The sequence below is a fragment of the Equus quagga genome, chromosome 5 (assembly GCF_021613505.1).
Source record: "Equus quagga isolate Etosha38 chromosome 5, UCLA_HA_Equagga_1.0, whole genome shotgun sequence".
Lineage (NCBI taxonomy): Eukaryota > Metazoa > Chordata > Mammalia > Perissodactyla > Equidae > Equus > Equus quagga.
Genome location: NC_060271.1, coordinates 113,388,940 through 113,408,095, shown reverse-complemented (window position 1 = coordinate 113,408,095; position 19,156 = coordinate 113,388,940). Strand labels below are relative to the sequence as shown.

At 42.4% G+C, this 19,156-nt stretch overlaps 1 protein-coding gene and 1 long non-coding RNA gene across 2 annotated transcripts in view; one reads left to right on the top strand and one right to left on the bottom strand.

The window, feature by feature from the left end:
- Positions 1-3,632, top strand: part of LOC124239810 (uncharacterized) — a 40,655-nt gene extending 37,023 nt beyond the window's left edge. Inside the window, exon 3 of the long non-coding RNA XR_006888700.1 lies at positions 2,143-3,632. This is a non-coding gene — a long non-coding RNA (uncharacterized LOC124239810). The remainder of the gene's footprint in view (positions 1-2,142) is intronic.
- Positions 1-19,156, bottom strand: part of XDH (xanthine dehydrogenase) — a 132,725-nt gene that overhangs the window by 80,957 nt on the left and 32,612 nt on the right. The window lies entirely within an intron of this gene.

Genomic DNA, 19,156 nt, shown 5'->3' with positions numbered 1-19,156 from the left:
ACTTAACCCCTATGCCACCAGGACGGCCCCATCCACGCCTCTTTTTTTTTTTTTTTAAAAGATTTAATTTTTTTTCCTTTTTCTCCCCAAAGCCCCCCGGTACATAGTTACATATTCTTAGTTGTGGGTCCTTCTAGTTGTGGCATGTGGGACGCTGCCTCAGCGTGGTTTGATGAGCAGTGCCATGTCCGCGCCCAGGATTCGAACTGACGAAACACTGGGCCGCCTGCAGCGGAGTGCGTGAACTTAACCACTCGGCCACGGGGCCAGCCCCCCACACCTCTTTTTTTATCATGGGATAATGTAGAAGCCATATAACAATCAGCAGCCTTCTCTAGAAGGTTTTGCTTTACATTTATTGTCACCCTGCTTATCTGCCATGCCTGGACCTCAGCCCACAACCTGTTCGAGAATCCGAAGACCAGGTAAGACACAAAAAGAGTCTTCATGAGTTCATTCCTTCACGTGCCAAGAGCTTTCTCCCTTGCTTTTTGCTGAGATTGCCATATGTTTACCACAAACAGTCAAGACAGCTATTACAAACCACAGGGCAGTAAAATGATAGGTTTATTTATTCATTCTTGAAAGGGTTTAACCCAGCTAAATCAGTGCTTAATTGCAAATTTCTTGTTAGAGGTCTTTTCTCATTCAGAATACCACAGAGCCAGCATGGCTCCTTGTGAAGGTAAGTGTTCGGGATAAGGGGAATTTGTGACTTGAAACCTTTTCCATACTGAACACAAATGTCATCTCTACCACACCGAGTTCTCTACTACTCCATCACTTTATCAAATAGGCCCATGATAAGGGCATCAGCCTGATTCTCCCCACAGAGCGATGGAAACAGATTCCACACAGTGGGCATGATAATCGGTAGCCATCTGAATTGTGGCTCAGCGCTTAAGCTCTGGCTATTTTCTCCTACATGAGTTTTTCAAAGATCTAAATGGCAGCCCCTAAAGGGCAAGAATCATGACTAATTCAACAGTATCTTCCTACTCCTTACTGTTTTTCATATTATAAACACTCAATAAATGATTTTTGAGTGAATGAGTGTGTTCAGGCCTTAAATTCACACTCATCTGTGTAGGCTCAGCTGGATCTCTCTTATAAAAAAAGCCTGCTGTGCCTTCAAAAGGAAAAAAGACCAAAGGACAAGATAAGGTGGCTGCTCTGACCAGCCATGTGACTTGGGAGGCATTTTAACACTGTGGGTCTCAGTGTCTCCATCTGTAATATGAAGGAGTGGGACTGGCTGATGTCTTAGATGTGCTTTGGCTTTTAAATTCAGAAAACAAAACACTACAACATCTTCCAGAAGATCAGGGGGAAGACATTCCCTCTGTGAATGTCATAGCAAGGACAAGCGTATCTCGTTAGCTAAGCCACTGTTGCATTTTAGCCCCAAATCTAAAAAGCCACTCTACAGAAACCTAAATTAAATTAAATTATTTCTGTATTCTAGTTTTAGAAGAAAATGGAAATCTGTTTAGGGATGAGAGGGCCTTCAGACCTTTACTCAATCTGCATAAACATTCTAACCCTACACAGAGAAAACAGGTTGAAAACTATGGCCCCAGAGCACTCAGAATACCTCAGCTATCAAGGGAAGATTTAAGATTACATGAAGTGTATTCTACGCTATATTTAAATTAAGAAGGTCCACGATCATGTTAACTTGAAATGACTGTAGGGTTTTTTAAATTTCCAAATATATAAGTCACCTTGTTAAATCAGAGTTGGCCGAAGTAAGATTCTAGAGAGCACCCTCTAGCGGCAAAGAGTACAATAGCTGAGTAGCAGTTTTGTCCTGTAATTGCACAGACTGGGCAAATAATAGCTGCCATTTATTGAGCACTTATTCCATTTCAAGGACTGGCCCGGATGTTTCATATGGTAATAAGATAAAGGATTTCGTAAGAGCAATTTTCAATGCCATCGAGAGAACTGGTAGCCTTTTATTTCACAGAGCCCAAGCTATACCTTAAGATTTATTTCACTGAGTGTGTTTCCACGCTGTCTTCCTGGACACTGGGGCGGCGTCCAGCCTCAGCACATTCTCCTGCACCTTTATGGCACCTGCCTGGAGTTCTGAGCTGTAGTAGAGATGCTCTATATGTCATATTTCTCTTTTATTTTCAGCTCAGAGCCCCTAATTTCAAGTTGGCAAAATGAAGACAGAAGAGAAAAAAGCAAGCAATACCAAAAAGAAAAAAAAGAAAAAAAAAAACAGGAAAAAAGGGTAAAGATACAGCTTGTGACTTTATGACAATTTTCGTGAGTCCAAGGATCTTTTTAATTCAAACAAAATTGCCTAACATCCATGATTCGAGACGCATTTAATAAACAGCAAAATACTTATTTATATGATTACAAGTTGCCTTCGTCAGTGATCTACATCCTCCTCAGATCTTTCAAGTGTCCTATGTGTCTTATGTAGTGAATTTCTGTATTGAGCATCTCATCTGAGGAAACTGGTGCCCATTTCTCAAAAGGGCTTGCCAAGTATTACCAACGCTTGCGGCAAACCAAGGCCTGAGGAGACAAATATTTTCGAACATTCTGATCACGAGTGTTCTGCCCCTTCCTTAGAGAGCTCGACGTCGCAGCACCCACGCCAGGGTGAGCCCTCCACAGAGGCTGCAGACTAATGCATCCTAGCTGACCAGGCTCCATTCTTAGCAGGCTCCATGGGCCCAGATCCTCCAACTTTCTAAAGGACACTGGAATGTAGAAACCTCCTAATTTTTAAATTTTGGAAACTTTGAATGTAAAAAAAGATCAAACTATGTGTAAACACTGTCCGAGCCAGAGGCATCCCTCCAGTCTTAGATTTCTGCCTGTGCCCTTGGGAACTTTGAGGACTGAGGTTCCAATCACCCTGGGAGATGCCTTCCTGACCAGATCCTGAGGACCGTGATGAAGACATCCAGAAGAGAAGAGCTGCTGGGTGCTTCTGATGTGCTTCACTCTCACCGTCAGTGATGCCTCGTTAAGGCAAGAAGCACATGCTCTTACTCACTAGTCCCCCTTACTTGATACTCTCTCATTATTTGGATATTTCCACCAGTTTCCAAGAAGATGCAAGTTTGCAGTGTCTGTTGTAAATCACTTATTTGCTCTCTCTGTAGCCATTCAGAGTCATGCCTTTTTCTTTGTAGTCATTAAAACCTGACCTCCAGTTAAACCCACATCACTTTTCTGGGTAGGCTGTGCTGTCTCTAACAGGGACTCTGAAATCTTCAGAATCTTCAGACAGAGGCACTAAGACAATGCACGAATTTGAAACGGGACCAAGGCATTGTTGCATTTCCAGCAATATGAGGAGAGGGCTCCTTTACTAAAAGTCTACTTAAGACCATTATCTTACACCAAGAAGAAAAATAAACTCAAAAAGGATTAAAGACTTGAATGTAAGACCCAAAACCATGAAATTTCTAGAAGAAAACATAGGCAGTACACTCTTTGACATCATTCTTAGTGGCATATTTTGAAGTACGATGTCTGACCGAGCAAGGGAAACCAAAGATAAAATGAACAAATGGGACTACATCAAACTAAAAAGCTTCTGCACAGCAAAGGAAAACATCAACAAAATGAAAAGGCAACCTAACAATTGGGAGAAGATATTTGCAAACCATATATCAGATAAGGGGTTAATATCCAAAATATACAAAGAACTCATACATCTCAACAACAAAAAAAACCAACAACCCAATTAAAAAATGGGCAAAAGATCCGAACAGAGACTTCTCCAAAGAAGATATATGGATGGCCAAAAGGCATATGAAAAGATGGTCAACATCATTAGCTATCAGGGAAATGCAAATCAAAACTGCAATGAGATATCACCTCTCTCCGGTTAGAATGGCTATAATTGACAAGACAGGAAACAAGTGTTGGAGAGGATGTGGAGAGAAGAGAACACTTGTACACTGCTTGTGGGAGTGCAAACTGGTGCAGCCACTATGGAAAGCAGTATGGAGTATCCTTAGAAAATTAAGAATAGATCTACCATATGATCCAGCTATTCCACTGCTGGGTATTTATCCAAAGAACTCAAAAACACAAATGCATAAAGATACATGCACCCTAGGGGCGGGACCAAGATGGTGGAGTGAGTGGTCTTCTTTGTCTCTCCTCCATCGAATCCACAACTAATTGGACATTCACCGATTAACAAAGGATATCCAGATAGCATCTCAACACGCCTAAGATTCTCGTGCTACTATACATCGGAAGGCGGACGGACCTCCCCCCTGGAGGAGGTGGAAATAGGTGAAAACTCTCTGACCCCCGACCCCTGACCTCCGGACAGCCTAGTTCCTGCAGGAGGCTCTCTTCCAGCGCACTCCCCCATAGCATCACCACACACCAAGGGCGGGAGTGTGCACTCACCAGCAGAGTGATGGTGGAAACAGGTGACAACAGCCCTACCCAAGCCCCCCGTGATTACACCTAAGCCCAGGGGGAATCCCCAGGGTCCCGCACCCACCAGCAGGGAAGGCCTCCGCTGGCCATTAGCAGGGAGGCCCTGCCCAGAATCCAGAAGAAAGGGAAGCTCCCAGTGGGCAGATTCCCCGGCACGGCACCAGACTGCAAGCTGCTGCCAGGCTCACGGTCTCCGGCACACGGGTCGGTGCAGGGGGCACCTGGACTTCCCGTAGAGGTGCTTGGGGACACGGTTGGAGCTCCAGTGCCCAACTCTGTGGCCCCAGGGGAGGCTCCAGGGCCCCGCACCTCCCCAGCAGGGAAAGCCTCTGCTCGCCATTGGCAGGGAGGCTCCGCCCAGCATTCGGAACACCAGGAAGCTCCCTAGAGCAGAATTCCCCACAAGTCAGCATCTTACAAGCCACTGCCAGGCCCACGGACTCTGGCCGTGTCCCAGACAAGGCAAAGGGCTCCCAGAGATCCTGTGAGAGTGGAGTGGGGCAGAGTGGAGCTCCGGTGAAATGGCTACGTAGCCCAGGGGGAACTCCAGGTTCCTACAGCAGCCTCAGCGAAAGCCTCTGCACAGCACTAGTGGAGAGGTCCCGACTGGCAATCGCAAGGCAGGAAGGCCCTGGGGCAAAAGTAGCACAGCTAGGTGAGCTAACAACTGACTGCAGAAGATATCCATGGCTCTGCTGGGACCTATAGTGGACAAGTGTGATCTTGTGGGCTCTGTTAGGGACAAAGTGGTGATTATAGGTGATCCTGCTACTGGCTGCTGGGAAAGCCCACAACACCGCTGCAGACCACAAGGAGGGAGTGTGTCTAAGTGGGCTGCAACAGTAGGCACCAGCAGCCTGAGGCCCCCTTGCGATTGCCCCCACAACCGATGAGGGACCCCACAGGACCACTGTGACTATGAGGTCCAGGTCCAGTCAGTAACAGCTGATAGGGTTCCTGGTTGGTGCAGTCTAAACAGCTGCCCCCCACACACACACCAGTCACAACAAGTGGAAGCAGCAACTAAACTCTATCTCTATGCGGAGGCACAAATCTACACCATCAAGCAGTATGAAAAAATATATTAAATCTCCAGAACAGAAGGAAAATGATAAGCACCCAGAAAACAATCCCAAAGACAATGAAATCTATAACCTAAATGACGATGATTTCAAAACTGCCGTTATTAAAAAACTCAACAAGCTAAAAGAGAATTCAGATAGACAACTCAATGAGTTCAGGAGCTACGTCACAAAAGAGCTTGACACTATAAAGAAGAACCAACTAGAAATACTGGAGATGAAGAACACAATGGAGGAGATTAAGAAATATCTGGACTCTCTGAATAGTAGGGTCGATAATATGGAGGACAGAATTAGCAATTTGGAGGATAGGAATATAGAAATGCTGCAGACAGAGGAGGAGAGAGAACTAAGACTAAAAAGAAATGAAGAAACTCTCTGAGAAATATCTGACTCAATTAGGAGATGCAACATAAGGATTATAGGTATACCAGAGGGAGAAGAGAAGGAGAAGAGGGCAGAAGGCCTGTTCAAAGAAATAATAGCTGAGAACTTTCCAAACTTGGGAAGAGAGATGGAACTTCATGTGACACAAGCCAATAGATCTCCAAACTTTATTAACACAAGAAGACCAACCCCAAAGCATATAGTAGTGAAACTAGCAAAAGTCAACAACAAAGAAAAAATACTAAGGGCAGCCAGGCAGAAGAAAATAACTTACAAAGGAAACCCCATAAGGCTATCAGCAGATTTCTCAGGAGAGACCTCACAGGCTAGAAGAGATTGGAATGAAATATTCAAAACTCTGAAGGACAAAAACCTGCAGTCAAGAATACTCTACCCAGCAAAAATATCCTTCAAATACGATGGAGAAATAAAAACTTTCCCAGATAAACAAAAGTTAAGGGAGTTCATCACCACAAAACCTCCTCTTCAAGAAATGCTAGGGAAGAATCTCATTCCTGAAAAATCAAAAAAAGGAAAGGGGCTACAAAATCCAGAGCAAAGGAGATAAGCAGAAAGACCATAACACAAAGTAACAGCTCTCCATCAGGACAAAATACAAAAGAACCAGAAAACAAGTGATAAAATGGCAACAGTAGGCCCCTACATTTCAATAATCACTCTAAACGTGAATGGATTGAACTCTCCAATCAAAAGGCACAGAGTGGCAGGATGGATCAAAGAACAAGATCCAACAATATGCTGCCTCCAGGAAACACACCTCAGCCCCAAAGACAAACACAGACTCAAAGTGAAGGCATGGAAGACAATACTCCAAGCTAATAATGAACAAAAGAAAGCAGGTGTTGCCATACTTATATCAGACAAAGTAGACTTCAAAGCAAAACAGATAAAGAAAGACAAAGAGGGGCAGTATATAATGATAAAAGGGATGCTCCACCAAGATGACATAACACTTATAAATATATATGCACCCAACACAGGAACACCAAAATTCGTAAAGAAACTATTAACAAAACTAAAAGGAGACATCAACAGCAATGCAATAATAGTAGGGGACCTCAACATCCCATTAACACCAATGGACAGGTCATGCAGACAGAAAATCAACAATGAAATTATAGAATTAAATGAAAAATTAGATCAGATGGACCTAATAGATATATATAGGACACTTCATCCAAAAACAGCAGGTTACACATTCTTCTCAAGCGCGCATGGAACATTCTCAAGGATAGACCATATCTTGGGAAACAAAGCAAGCATCAATAAGTTCAAGAGGGTTGAAATAATATCAAGCATCTTTTCTCATCATAATGCTATGAAACTAGAAATCAACTACAAGAATAAAGCTGGGAAAGGGCCAAAAATGTGGAGACTAAACAACATGCTACTGAACAAACAATGGATTATTGAAGAAATTAAAGAAGAAATCAAATATTATCTGGAGACAAATGAAAATGAAAACACACCGTACCAAATTATTTGGGATGCAGCAAAGGCAGTCCTAAGAGGGAAATTCATTGCAATACAGGCTCACCTCAATAAGCAAGAAAAATCTTACGTAAACAACCTCAAACGACACCTAATGGAATTGGAAAAAGAAGAACAAACAAAGCCCAAAGTCAGTAGAAGGAGGTAAATAATAAAAATTAGAGCAGAAATAAATGATATTGAAACAAAAAAGACAGTAGAAAGGATCAATGAAACAAAGAGTTGGTTCTTCAAAAAAATTAACAAAATCGACAAACCCTTAGCCAGACTCACTAAAAAAAAAGAGAGAAGTCTCAAATAAATAAAATTAGAAACGAGAGAGGAGAAATCACAACAGATACCGAAGAAATACAAAGGATCATAAGAGAATACTATGAAAAACTATATGCCAACAAATTGAACAACCTAGAAGAAATGGATAAATTCCTAGACTCATACAACCTACCCAAACTGAACCAGGAAGAAATAAAGAATGTGAATAGACCAATCACAAGTAAAGAAATAGAAACAGTAATCAAAAACGTCCCCAAAAATAAGAGCCCAGGGCCAGACGGCTTCTCTGGAGAATTCTACCAAACATTCAAAGAAGGTTTAATATCTATCCTTCTCAAACTATTCCAGAAAATAGAGGAAGATGGAGCACTCCCTAACACATTCTATGAAGCCAACATCACCCTGATCCCCAAACCTGACAAGGACAACACAAAGAAGGAAAACTACAGGCCAATATCACTGATGAACATAGATGCAAAAATCCTCAACAAAATTTTGGCAAACTGAATACAGCAATACATCAAAAAGATTATGCACCATGATCAAGTGGGATTTATACCAGGGACACAGGGATGGTTCAACATCCGCAAGTCAATCAACGTGATACACTACATTAACAAAACGAGAAACAAAAACCACATGATCATCTCAATAGATGCAGAGAAAGCATTCGACAAGATCCAACATCCATTTATGATAAAAACCCTCAATAAAATAGGTATAGAAGGAAAGTACCTCAACATAATAAAGGCGATATATGACAAAACCACAGCCAACATAATACTCAACGGACAAAAACTGAAAGCCATCCCTCTGAGAACAGGAACAAGACAAGGGTGCCCACTTTCACCACTCTTATTCAACATTGTAGTGGAGGTTTTTCCCAGAGCAATTTGGCAGGAAAAAGAAATAAAAGGAATCCAAATAGGCAATGAAGAAGTAAAACTCTCACTGTTTGAAGACGACATGATCTTATATATAGAAAACCCCAAAGAATCCATAGAAAAACTATTAGAAAAAATCAACAACTACAGCAAAGTTGCAGGGTATAAAATCAACATACATAAATCAGTAGCATTTCTATATGCTAACAATGAACTAACAGAAAAAGATCTCAAGAACTCAATCCCATTGACAATCGCAACAAAAAAAATAAAATACCTTGGGATAAATTTAACCAAGGAAGTGAAAGATCTATACAACGAAAACTACAAGACCTTCTTGAAAGAAATTGATGATGACATAAAGAGATGGAAAGGCATTCCATGCACATGGATTGGAAGCATAAACATAGCTAAAATGTCCATACTACCTAAAGCAATCTACAGATTCAACGCTATCCCAATCAGAATTCCAATGTCATTCTTTACAGAAATTGAACAAAGAATCCTAAAATTCATATAGGACAACAAAAGACCCCGAACTGCTAAAGCAATCCTGAGAAAGAAGAACAAAGCTGGAGGCATCACAATCCCTGACTTCAAAACATACTACAAAGCTACAATAATCAAAACAGCATGGTACTGGTACAAAAACAGATGCACAGATCAATGGAACAGAATTGAAAGCCCAGAAATAAAACCACACATCTATGAACAGCTAATCTTTGACAAAGGAGCTGAGGGCCTACAATAGAGGAAAGAAAGTCTCTTCAACAAATGGTGCTGGGAAAACTGGACAGCCACATGTAAAAGAATGAAAATCAACCATTCTTTTTCACCATTTACTAAAATAAACTCAAAATGGATCAAAGACCTAAAGATTAGGCCTGAAACAATAAGTCTTCTAGAAGAGAATATCGGCAGTACACTCTTTGACATCAGCTTCAAAAGTATCTTTTCGTACACCATAACCCCTCACATGAGGGAAACAATAGAAAGAATAAACAAATGGGACTTCATCAGACTAAAGAGCTTCTTCAAGGCAAGGGAAAACAGGATTGAAACAAAAAAACATCCCACTAATTGGGAAAAAATATTCACAAGTTATTTATCCAACAAAGAGTTAATCTCCATAATATACAAAGAACTCACACAACTCAACAATAAAAAATCAAACAACCCAATTACAAAATGGGCAGGGGACATGAACAGACATTTCTCCAAAGAAGATATACGGATGGCCAATAGACACATGAAAAGTGCTCATCATCACTAATCATCAGGGAAATGCAAATCAAAACTACACTAAGATACCACCTTACACCTGTTAGAATGGCAAAAATATCCAAAACCAAGAGTGACAAATGTTAGAGAGGCTGTGGAGAAAAGGGAACCTTCATACACTGTTGGTGGGAATGCAAACTGATGCAGTCACTATGGAAAACAGTATGGAGATTCCTCAAAAAGTTAAGAATATAAATACCTTATGACCCAGCCATCCCACTACTGGGTATCTATCCTAAGAACCTGAAATCAGCAATTCCAAAAGTTCCATGCACCCCTATGTTCATCACAGCATTATTCACAATAGCCAAGTCATGGAACCAACCTAAGTGCCCAGCAACTGATGATTGGATAAAGAAGATGTGGTGTATATATATACAATGGAATACTACTCAGCCATAAAAAAGGACAAAGTCGTCCCATTCGCAACAACATGGATAGACCTTGAGGGTATTATGTTGAGTGAAATAAGCCAGACAGAGAAAGACGATGAGATGGGATTGGTGGTTACTATAGGGGAAGGGGGCAGTGGGGAGGGCAAAAGGAGTGATTAGGTTCACATGTGAGGTGATGGACTATAATTAGTTTTTGGGTGGTGAACATGACGTAATCTACACAGATTTTGAAACATATTACGAGGTACATCTGAAAGATATATAATGTTATAATCCAATGTTACTGCAATAAAAAAAAATTTTTAAGTCTACTTAATCATTTCACATATTTCATAATTAACTAAGGAAAAGGAAGATGTGACTGAGTTTTCATTTGGGAGTAGTTTTGCTGTGGGTCTGTGCAGCTTCAGAATTTAAATCTCTACTAATTTGTGTAAGTGTAAGATGTATACATTTAATAAATTCTATAAGCACTACTCTCAACCCAAAGTTTTCTCAACTACAGAGCTATCTTACGTTGACATAGAGAAGGTATAAAGCCACATGTACTTGGATCCCCAAAAGAAAAAGATACATAGGGAAGTTTTGCTCTGTCTGGAAGGCATAGCTGAGAAGCAAATGTCCCTGTGAGGAAAAGGCCTTGTTGAAGCTTCAATGGGAGATCAGGACAGAGACCCCTGGGAGGCTGGGAGTAAACACTAAGTGGGCACCACTCAGAATCCCCAGGCCAGCTGTCAGAACACAAGAGGCCTACTGTTCTATACACACAGTGGAACCTTAAAGGCTACAAGTTCAAGGGCACCCAGCTAGCTCAGTCAGCAGAGCAAGAGACTCTTGAAAGTTACAAGTTCAGCAGCTTGATGGTTTTCAACAGTATTGTGAGAGCTATGTTCTCTGTTTTCTTGGTTCCTTTAAAAGATAAATGGAATGAGGGCTTTCTGAGATTTGGGGTAGTCCTCAAACATCTTGAGGTAGAACCTAAAAGACAAGAGAAGAATAGATATCATCAAGCAGTGGTCAACAGTTGACATTAGCTGAGTCTGAAATCCCTGTTACAAATCAACCTGCAGTTCTCCAGGGCCTGACTCTTCCAGACGGCCATCTGTCCATCTTCTGTCCCTCCTGAATCCTGTCTCTTACCAATGTTGAAGTTTTTTGTGTTGAGAAATAAAAGGTAATAGTCAGAGGACAGTGATGATGGTTACACAACATTATGAATGAACCTAATCCCACTGAACTACTTAAAATGATTAAAATAGTAAATTTTGTGTGGTGAGCATTTTACCACAATAAAAAAAGATATGCAGAAAGAAGTACTCAATGGATTCAGTTGAGAAATACAGTGAACGAGAGACCCCAAAGACCATGGGCAAGGTTAACCCAAGAGAACTGGCAATGTTCCCAGGAAAATATTCCCCATGAGCTTGGGAATGCCAAGAAAACTTCACCTTGTATTAGGGGTCTAATTGTGTCCTCCCAAAATAGATGCTGAAGTCATAACCCTCAGTACCTGAGAATGTGATCTTATTTTGGAAACAGGGTCATTGTGGATAGAATTTACTAACGTAAGAGGCACACAGATGAGACCATGTAAAGACAGAGGCAGAGATGGAGTGATGCAGCTACAAGCCATGGACACTAAGGATGGCCGGCCCCCGCCAGAAGCTCGGAGGAGGCAAGGAAGGAGTCTTCCCCGGAGCCTTGAGAGAGCACGGCCCTGCCCACAGCTTGGTTTCAGACTCCTGCCCCAGAACTGTAAGGGGGTAAATTTGTGTTGTTTTAAGCCACTCAGCTTGTGGTCATCTGTTTCAGCAGCTCTGGAAGACTAATACATCTTGGGAAAAGGCTTTCTCCTTAAGTGACCAGGCTGTCCTCTTAACTCGTTGAAGCTGGTAGCTCTCCAGTTCTAATCAAGATGACACACTCTGTTAAAGCACCTTAATTTGAACTGGGGACAAATAGTAATAACATATTACAAGAGGTGGCTGGTGATTTCTGTGCTGTGATTTGAGGGGTCTGGTCAGCTGCCTCCCACAAGGCCCAGGTAGCCCTAGAGAAAGACGCCCTCAGGCCCTCCCTCTGGAGCAGCCTGACATAATAGGATAGGGCCTCAGTTTGGATTTTGTTGTTGCTCCAGCTGGAACCCTCTGGTGGAACTGCTGTCCCTCCCCTGACCAAGCCCAGTTGAGTCCTCAGTCCTCAGGGCCCCTCCAACTGCTGTCTGATGCCCTTTCCTCCATCATGCCCACTCTGTCTCTCATGGGCAGCAGACGCTGCCTGACGTGGGGAGAACTGTTACGTTGACTCTCTCCAGGCTGGGGACCCTCTGCTGCCCTTTGCCACCAAGTCCAGGAGGTAGCAGGAATAGCTCACGAGGAGAGCTGTTGCTTCATTCATTTTTGACAGGTCTCTATGTAAATTCCACTCCGAGGAAAGGAACCCATGCTTAGTTTAACCTTCAAAGCTATGAAATTAATCATTAGCTGGACTAATATAGCTATGCAGGAGCTTAAGAAACTCCTTTCAGTCTTGGTTCCAAGTCTGTTACACCTTCGGATAGTCTCTTTCTCTCTCTGTCTCCAGTAATCACTGGCTTTCTTTTCCTCCAGCCACAAAAAGTGTTTTATGGAAAGGATCTGAAATTCACATCTAATGCCTAATAAAAATTTGTGTTACCCTTTTTCTTCCAGTGAGACTTTTAGTTAACTCTTCTGTACCCCACCCCCATCCCAGGTGGGGGTGTTGGGAGAGAATTGAGAGTTAGGAAAGCTTTAGGCTAGACCTTCAGAGGAAAGGTCCTAAACCCCTGCATTTCCTGGCATTCCCCAGGTGATGGAACAGTATTGAAGTGGGACCACATGAGTAATTGCTAACCCTACAATCCCAGGAAGCCTGCAGTGACCTTGGCTATGATTTATGGAGGGTAGGGATAGGGGAAGAAGAGGAGTACCAAAAGGAACCCTGGTATTATACAGATTCCAGAAATATCATCCTCGAGTTTCCAGAGCTCTGTGCTTAGCACCAAGCTTAGAATTAAAAATAACAGCCACACTAGGCACAGGGCTAGTGATTTTCCACAGTGATTCTCTAGCTTGGCTGTACCTCAGAACTATTTGCGAAGCTTTAGAAAGTGGTGTCCATGGCACAAGCTTCGAGAAATGTGGCAGAAGTGACTTGAATTGAAACATGGAAATGGAAGCTGCTTCTTGTACCTCTTGACTCTTATGTATAGCCCACTGCCAACCAGAAGCCATGGCCAGGTGAGCCTGCTAGGAGGGCACAGAGGCTGGGTCAACTAACTCATGTGGACCAAGGCACTTCTCACTGGGAAGCCTTCTTCAGCAAGGTGGCATGGTGGCTTCCCAAGTCACCTCGGGTGCCTCTGTCTACACAGGTTTATTTTTGTTTATAGAAAAAAATTGTTACTGCTACTGTCATCCAGCTAAATTCCAACTTCAGTGAAAGACCAAGAAGTTGGAATTTACTGGTCTGGATTGTTGTAACCTTACCTTATAAAAATAAATGTCTTAGGTTTCTACACCTGACTCAGTGAGCCAAAAGACTTTTTGGAGAAGAAAGCTACATGAATGCTGCCACCTTGATTGACAAGTTTACCTATGGTGGTGAAAAGCTCACAGCCCAAGGAAACAAAGTGAGAAAAAGAGAAAAATGCAAATGCAAGTGCTAGGAGGGACCAAGAGGCCAGTGCACAGCCACTCCATTCAATGATGTCACCAAGGAAATTGGCTCCCGAAACATAGGTAAACAATCCACCTGTGTGCAGAAGAATCAACAAGTTGATCATCAGAGCTGGATCACTGTGACATTAAAACCCCTCTGCTTTATTCCAAAATACATAAAGGCAGCTAGAACAAATGTGCGACTGGAGACTCCCTTCACAGTCGTCGAAGTCTGGTGGAATATTCTTTGGTTAGAATGAAAGCAAAGCAACAGCAGCCTGTCGCCCTCAGAACATCCTGGAAGCCTGAGGAGTGGCCCCAACTGCTTGATGGGCCCCATCCAGATCTCTACGCACTGCTGGACCTCTGGTTCTGGACAGAACAAGGACGAGGTTCAGGAGGTCTGGTTTTCGCTTTGTTCTAGTAACGTTTCCAGGCCACCTCTAACCTGTTCACCCCTTGCCTGGACACCCACATGGCTGGTCAGCATCCTTCACATTGACCGTCACACGAAGTGAAACAACTCACTACATGAAAGTAATGAAAACCTGAATTGACGTGAGAAATAATTAGATCCTCCTTTGGCATTTGCCCTCCAGCTCTGCAAAGCAATCCACTCTATTCACTTTTAAAGTAGGGAGCGGGAGCTACAGGGCTCTGCCCTGCTGGAGGCTGATGAGGTCTGCTTCTACGGTTTTAAAAGGTTTACTTTGATATCCAACCACGTATTTCCGACCTCAAAACTGTGTCTAGAAATCAACACATTTCTAATGATAGTGTATATATCTACACTCAGAATTTCTGCCCCACACTAAAGCAGGAAAGTTTCACCCAAAACAAATATTTTCTCTCTGTAATTATATAAAGGATATTTTGTCTTTAAATTGTTCTCTAACACAACTCAATAATTGGAAACTAACCTTGGCAATTTAGCTTTTAAGGGTTGTCTCTGCTCTTGTTTATTTATTCCGGTTATTGAGTGAAGATTTAAAATTTGAAATCCTTTAAAGTCAGCTTCCTCAGGGATAACATCACATTGGCAGTTCCCAACCTGCAATTCCCCCAACCCCAGGAGGAACCGCTGACCTATTGCAACGTGTCTATAAATCATCTATAAATAAAGCAAATTGTTTATCTCAGCACAGAGTATTATTTTTGTCTGACGTAGATACTGTCAGCGTGTTGGCCACATTTAAATGTGTTATTGAATGCATAGTAGTTTTGACATTGTTTCCTTAATCAATGGATATTAATCTGCACTGATATCAATTTACAATTCAGTAAATTTTTTAATGTAAAGGTTGTATTTACATCAAAAAGGGTGGAAGCCATTGACCTACACAAATACCCATCCCAAATATTGAAGGATTATTTGGACTGGCTCACTCCCACCTGCTTATACTTGTCAGTCTTACAGCCTATTTTCTTGGGAATGGTTAGGGTTTCAAATATTCTGTGCCTTTAAAACTGAAAATGCACTTGTACTTACAAGACCTCCCATCCTAATTCTATTTTCCTCTGATCAAGACTTGCCCAGATCCAACATCTGTTGCCAATCTTCCACTTTTTTTTTTTTTTTTTTTTGCTTAAGGTAGATTAGCCCTGAGCTAACATCTGTGCCAATCTTCCTCTATTCTGTACGTATGTCACTGCCACAGCATGGCTGATGAGTGGTATAGGTCCGTGTCCAGGATCCAAACCTGTGAACCAGGGGCACCAAGGAGGAGCATACCACACTTAACCACTAGGCCATGGGGCTGGTCCCCCATCCTAACTTTTGATTAGGTAAATATGGCTCTCCATCCCTTTACGAATATACAAGTGGCAGGAAATACACAAGTACTACCCATGAGTTACTCACAGGTAAGCCTAGACCAGTGGGAGAGGACAAATTTGTTGTTCATGTATGCTTTGTTTCCTAACCTGGGAAGGATTGACATTTTGTGTACACACGACAGTTAATTTTTTGTGTCAACTTGACTGGGCCCAGATAGGGTGCCCATATATTTGGTTAACCATTATTACTGGTTTGTGCGTGATGGCGTTTCTGGATGAGACAAACATCTGAATTGATAGACTGAGCAAAGAAGATTGCCCTCCCCAACGTGGGTAGGCCTTGTCCAATCCACTGAAGGCCTGCATAGAACCAAAAGGTGGAGTAAGGGAGAATTCACTCTCTCTGCCTGACTCTCTTCGAGCTGGGACATCAGTCTTCTCCCGCACTGTAAGTTCCAACTTGCAGATGGCAGATCATGGGACTTCTCAGCCTCCATATCACGTAAGCCAATTCCTTATAATAAATCTCTTTACATATCTATAGCTTTATCTATATCACCTATATCTATATCCTATTTGTTCTCTTTCTCTGGAGAACCTTAATACTGCACACGATAATCTCACTGCAACTAAGCGGCAGCCTATTTCCACCCTACCTTGAGGCTCACATTTCCCCCCACCTTCAGGGTATTGTGATCTTGCACCTTCCTGAGGGCTCTTGGACCTCTCTTGGACTTTCAGGTGCAGATCAGAAATGCAAATGTGTTGTGGGTCAGATGGGATGTGGAGGAGAAGTCAGGGGCAAATCAGGATATATTGTGTCATTTGTGCCCTCACTGTCCCCTCTCCATTTGTTGATCATAGCACAATCCCTGGGGCAGGCTCCCAAGGAAGAGTGGAAACCGAAGGGGAGGGAATACATTACCTTATGAAATATTATAGATGATTTCTCCAGGGTTCCTGAGCCTTCACAATATAGTCACTATGAATGTTGATTCCGGGCCGGCTCCAAGGCTGAGTGGTTAAGTTTGTGCACTCTGCTTTGGCAGCCGGGGTTTTCAGGTTCGGATCCTTGGCACAGACCTAGGCACCACTCATCAAGACATGCTATGGCGGCATTCCTCATGGAGGAACTAGAACGACTAGCAACAATGATATACAACTATGTACCGGGGCTTTGGGGAGGGAAAAAAAGAGGAAGATTGGCAACAGATATTAGCTCTGGGCCAATCTTCCTCACAAAAGAAAAAATTATTTTAAAAAAAGGAACCAAAAAAATAAGGCTATGGAAAAAAGAAAGTTGTTGAATGTTGATTCCCATTATCAAAATAAATAAGAAGACACCTTGGCAAAGAAGAGAGAGGGAAGGAGTTAAAAATGTATCCTGATTTGGTGTTTTTCTCATGTGCTAACTTTTTCTCTAAAAATGAACAAAAAGGCATTTAATTTTAATTTGATGAATAGTACTAAGATACAGGAAAAAAGGGGGGGCAATTAGCCATGGTCCCACATTTGGGTGAAGGGGCCATGCTGTTTCATAGACCAAAAGGCTAGAACTGCACAGTGTCCTGCAATGCAGGCAGGTGAGAGAGCAGAGAAAAGAAGGCAACACCACTGTCCAGTACTTAAATTTAAAAAACAAATAAATGAGTGAATGAATGGCAAACCTTGGGCTCACTCACAAATAATCAAACTGTGGGTGGCAAACTCATCATCTAATTCTAACTCCTTCTCCTTTGCCATCCCCGCTATAGAGGCTGGAAGGCAGGAAAGTTGTCATGTGACCTACTTCTGCCAAGAGGCTGTGAGCTTCCTCTGGGGGCTTCCTTGGAAATCCTTTACTTTTCTGATAAAAGGGCAGATGGCACCAGTGCCTCTGCTGCCTCCCTCCTCCTTCATTGCCAGATGTGATGCCTTGAGCTGTAGCAACTGGCTTGCCATCATAAGTGATTATCATGAGGACCAGAGGTAAACATGCTGAGAACAGTGGAGCAGGAAGATGGAAAGTTCCTGGGATCTTTGTGGCATTGCTTTAAGCAACTAAAGGAATGTGGAAGCCACCTACCTTTGGACATTCTTGTTATGCAAGAAATATAAATTCTTTACTTTTTAAGCCACTATGAGTTGGTTTTCTGTGACTTGTTGCTGAGAACATTCTTGATTGATACAACCATTCTCATGAAAGTAATGTGAGCTACATTGGAGAGCTTGGCACCAGCAAACTGGTTTCCACCACTGCCCGTTCACACACGCACTCTCCTTCCCCATCCACTGGTACACAAAGGGCTCTGGTCTGAGGTGAAGAGAGCCAGGATCAGGGATGCTAGGTCTTACATCCCAATGGGAATCATTACAGCCCAGAAACACTCACTGTTCCACATACAGGACCAACCTCACCTCTCAACAAAGTGTATTTGTGCTGATCAAAATACATGAGGCAAAAAGCAAGAACAGTTGAATTAAAAACCTTCAGATCTACTCTCACCTCATTTGCTATGATATGAAACAACGATTTTCGATGTTGTCAAAAGATCATTGGCCTGGAAGAAAGGGAAACTGGGGAGGGACACCAGTGGCGGGGGTCGGGGGTGGAGAGAGGGAGGGGGGATAGCATGCACAGCAGTGGACAAAGCAGGAACCTTGGAAAAGATGTCTGTGTGTCCTTGGACAAGTCACTTAACCTCTCTCAGCCTCATTTTTCTCATCTGTACAATGTAGATTCTAACAGTTCCTATTTCACAAGGAAGGTATGAGACTCAGTCATGTGTTCATTCATTCATTCATTTATTCAACTAACATATATTGAGGGCTTACCATGTACTAAACACTGTCCTAAACACCAGGCATACAGTAGTGGGAAACCAGTCAAGGTGTCTGTTCTCATGGAGCTTGCATTTTAGTGGAGGAACACAGGACTGAATTAAAATAATTTAAATTCACACAATACCACTGCAAAGCAGAAAATCAAAGTAGGATACTGAGATACAGAGTGAATTGGGGTGGGGAGGAGGTGGCTCCACTTTAGATGAGGTGGAGAGGAAACGCTTTTCTGAAGATTGGGCATTTGTCCTGTGATTTGAATAATGAGAATCCAAAGGTCTGAGGGAGACAATCTACTAGAGGAGTTGACAGGTGCAAAGGCCCTGAGGCTAGAACAGGTCTAGTGTGTCTGAGAAACAGAAGGAAGGCTGGTGCAGTTGAAGCTTTAAGATAGAAGGAAAAGTGAGGACAGACAGGTAGAATAATAAGCAAAAAATCACATCAAGCACCATAGGCCTTGACGAGGTGTTTGGGTTTTTAAGTGTAAAGGAAGCCATTGGCAGGTGTTAAGCAGGGGAGAAATAAGATCTGATCTCCAGTTTTTTATTATTATAAAAGTATATACATTATGTGGAAAATTAAACAATTAGCAAAAATAAGAAAACTAAGACATTTTATTCCTACCACTTAGAAAT